Here is a 4,239-nt window from a genome sequence, read left to right on the forward strand (position 1 = left end):
ACCACCTGACGAACCCCCAGCCTCCGAAAGCTAGTGCTTTCAAATAAACCTGTTGGACTATAACCTGGTGTTGTGTGATTTTTAACTTTGTTCTGAAGAAGTAATATTAACTCGAAGTATTAACTCTGTTTCTCACTCCACAGATACTGAAAACTTATTCAGGGTCTCCAGCATTTTCTGTTTTTGTTTCACCCTCTCCTTTTGTTTCAGAATCAGCTGCAGTGTTTCCAGTTTTAAAATTTGTGTTCTGACTGCAGGAAGAGGTGAAGCCAATTGCACTTCCCATGTCATATTCAGTGCCAGTTTCTGTAATTGCTCGAAGTGTTATTGGGAATAGGAAACGAAAAATAATGAGCTAAAGGCTGAATATGATCCTGGGAAGGCCTTTGACTTTGTGTTCTGAAGAAGGGTCACTGGACCTGAAACATTAACTCCGATTTCTTTCCATAGATGCTGCCAGACCTGTTGAAATTTTCCAGCAGTTTCTGTTTTTGCTTCGACGTTGTGTGCAGTCCCTTTAGGCATTCAATAGGATCATTTCTGTAACTCTATCAAATGGAAAACTGGTAGCTACATTGTCCACTGCTTGTGTAAACCAATTGTGGGCGAACTGACGAAATTAAGATATTCAGATGCTCAATGCCTTGTCAGACATTTCACTTTTATTGGAAGATTTATAACTTTCAACTGTCTAGCAGTAGCCATTTAAAAAAAAAACATTTCAAACGTCACTCGTCCTCAAGGATAATAGCAGTCCATAGTGGACGAATTCACTCTAAAGGATACAACAATGGCATAATCTTGTTAATCGGAACAGTGTGGTCATCTAGAAAGTTTGGCAATGAGCAGAAGTCTGGAGGAATATTCGTAAGAAATCCAAGTTCCCTATTTGCAATGTGAGGAAGATTCAAACACTGACATCCCAAGTCCCCGAAATAATTCAACACTAGATCCTGTTGCTGAAAAGGTCAGAAACCCATGAGGAGCAGTACAGTATAGCTGTGTGGACAATGAAACAATTTTGAATGTAGTTGGTTCTGAGAAGTACTTTATGATTAAGGGTAGATACTTCTTACTCTTTTGATCAATGATTCTATCTTTCAACATTTTATCATTTCAGGCGACTAAGTAGTCAGTTGAAATCAATTAACTCAAACAATAAATCCAAATGACAAAACTAAAGAAAACCGAACAGCAATGGCCACAGGATAGCCAAGAGAGTCTCACAATCCCAATAAAATTATATTTTTAATCAACCTATTCAGATATGGTCTAACACCTCTGGGGCAGGTGAAACTTGAACCCTGACCTTCTGGGAACTGTACAGACACAGAGGGAGTCGCAGAAATAGCTGAAGGGGAAACACACACAGACAACCTGGGCCTTTGGGTACACCATCAACTGCGTCACAATTCCCTTCCTCCCTATTTTGAAAGGGTGCTTCCTCCTCCCAGTTAGTTGCTGATTAACCTGTTCAAAGATGTCATTACACGCCCCACCCCCTCCCGGAGCAGATAGGGACTTCAACTCAGACCTCCTGAACCAGAGGTCGACCACTACCACTGTATTACAAGAGCCCTTCCTGTTGCTCCGTCAAAGCATCCTCTTGTTTCAGGTAATTATTCCGCTTTAGCGTGGAAATCGGTTTCCTCTGACGCGCTGAACCGTGGGTTTTATGTGGCTCAGTTCACTTTCACCCTTGTTAATGTACTGGTACTGAATGCCCATTATTTTACCCACTCTATAAACATCAATCATTGCCATTTTTTAATGTATCGAAATGTGGTCTGTTCACTTTCAGAAGAGCGCATGGGTTCTCCGATACTAACCATGCCACCAGGACAACCAGTTACTCTTGTTACTATGGATACTGTTGCTACGTTACACGAGATACTCTGTGAGATCTGAGACCTGCTGAGGTATTTATGGGTTTTTAGCCAAACCTTGCATTTAATTAAAATTTAATGAAGCTTTTTTTTACATAATTTAGTAAAACTGCCTTTTCTGGGCGTGTCTTTATTGATGGAAGACGAAAAAACTTGGACTGCTGAACACGTTCCATAAATAGTGACACATTAGCTATAGGTTATTAACGAGAATCGGATCCCTCTAAAACCAATCCTGATGTACATAGTTAAAAATTACACAACACCAGGTTATAGTCCAATAGGTTTAATTGGAAGCACACTAGCTTTCTGAGCGTCGCTCCGAAAGCTAGTGTGCTTCCAATTAAACCTGTTGGACTGTAACCTGGTGTTATGTGATTTTTAACCTTGTACACCCCAGTCCAACACCGGCATCTCCAATTCCGGATGTACATAGTCTCTGTGAAGGGAGAATGGCACTTTCCACATGTTCCATTGTCGTTTTCTTTTAAGTGATTTAAAGGTCTCCACGCAAGGAAATCACTCTCTCAGCACACATGCCTGATACCAGCTCTCTGGAGACTCATACCTGTTCTTCATTGTTTTGTCTCTCAAACAATGCCCTGCAGTATTTATTTTTTGGCTTGGCTCGATGCCAGAATATTTTCTTAGCGCCGGTCCCTTTTGTCACAATTTCTAGTTAATAGTTTGCCCGATTATTGTTGAAACGGCAGTTCTACCCATCCACTTACACTCTCATTGCTCGCCATTTGGTCTCACTCCCTGACCTTCAGATCTATTCTCTGACACCTGAGGCAGGCAAAGCAGTGACTGTGCCTGAGAATCGCTCCCTGTCGATGTGAGCTGATACAAGGTGGAGTTACTGGATTCAGATATCACTGGACCATAACTGCAGAAGAAACCAGGGTCCACAACCTGGCAGAGTGTCTCTGAGCAACTTAGCTGAACACATCTGAATTAGGGCGGTGGAGTCTAGTGGAAAAGAAGAGAGATAGCTGCTCTGAAGAATGGTCAACTGGATTCTGCAGTTGCTTAGATACTTCATTAGGACATTAGACTTGATTAAAGTTGCCATAATTCCAGAAAACCACAGGATTGCTCTCTTATTAGAGTATGAAGACTGGTGGTGGTTTTTCCTGATGGTCACCAATGCCTCAGGAGAAGGCAGAGGTTGAGAAAGTGGGATCTTCATGGTAACCTCAGCTGCTGTGGGAAATAAATCCCCACACTACTGGTATCACTTTGCATTGCAAATTAGCTATCCAATCACCTGAGCTAACCAACCCCAAGGAACTGCATTCTGGCCAGCAGGTCTCTGGGAATGTTGTAGTGGAAGGTAAAGCCCCCTTCATAATAATTTGACCTCTGAGATGATGTGGGAAGGAATCTGAATGACCTGTATTCATCAAGCAACAGGGTATACATTTACTGTCAAGACATAAGAATCATAATTGGTATTTCCACTCCTTGAGGTGGGTTCGGTATTTCTGAGATTTCAGCCATTATCCTTTCCAGTATGGGAATGATATGAACCAAGCGTTATTGGAAGGATGGCTCCTTCTTCATCCTTGCTGGCCTGTGTATGTTTGTACAAGTTTCCTGGACTGCAAACTTTACCATTGTTGACTTACAATCTCCCAGGTGCCTGTCTTCTTCATGAGGGATCTGGGACATGCTCTTTCCCCCCATTTGGGAGTAGAATATATCTAAATCACTGGAGGAGATCTTCTTTGTTTCATTGGGACAAAAACAAAGGCATGTAGATGAGACCATCAAAATGAGCCACATGGTAGGCCAAACCATGTACCAGAGTAAACCCCCAGTTCCAGGCTTACCATGAAGGAAAATGCCTGATGAAGGAGCTTGAACGTAGTAGTACACGTGATTGAGTTGGTTTTCAAAAAAAGAGCTGGTTGTTGTCATGTGACTGCATCTTATATTTCTGAAGAAAGAAATTTGAACCAATTCATCCTGCAGCATCAGTCAGAACACATCATTCAAGGTCTGTAGATGATGACAACACTCCAATTAATCTCACATTGGACTAGCATCAAATAGGCACAGAGCCGCCAGGGGATCCTGACATATGCCCCTGTTGGGCATATGTCAAAAATCAGTAATGTCAGTACACCACAAGACAAAAAAAGTGTTCTAATGTTACAACCAGACCGAATGACAGTCCAGAACTGAAAATGTGTTGCTGGAAAAGCGCAGCAGGTCAGGCAGCATCCAAGGAACAGGAGAATCGACATTTCGGGCATAAGCCCTTCTTCAGGAATGAGGAAAGTGTGTCCAGCAGGCTAAGATAAAAGGTAGGGAGGAGGGACGGGGGAGGGGCTTTGGTGGAGGGAGG

General features: G+C 42.4%; 1 long non-coding RNA gene across 1 annotated transcript in view; it reads left to right on the forward strand.

The window, feature by feature from the left end:
• The first annotated feature begins 1,512 nt into the window (after nt 1-1,512).
• LOC122563419 overlaps nt 1,513-4,239 on the forward strand; it is an 8,685-nt gene continuing 5,958 nt past the window's right edge. Inside the window, exons 1-2 of the long non-coding RNA XR_006315590.1 lie at nt 1,513-1,615; nt 1,802-1,919. This is a non-coding gene — a long non-coding RNA (uncharacterized LOC122563419). The remainder of the gene's footprint in view (nt 1,616-1,801; nt 1,920-4,239) is intronic.

Source organism: Chiloscyllium plagiosum, chromosome 27, assembly GCF_004010195.1.
Source record: "Chiloscyllium plagiosum isolate BGI_BamShark_2017 chromosome 27, ASM401019v2, whole genome shotgun sequence".
Classification (NCBI taxonomy): Eukaryota; Metazoa; Chordata; class Chondrichthyes; order Orectolobiformes; family Hemiscylliidae; genus Chiloscyllium; species Chiloscyllium plagiosum.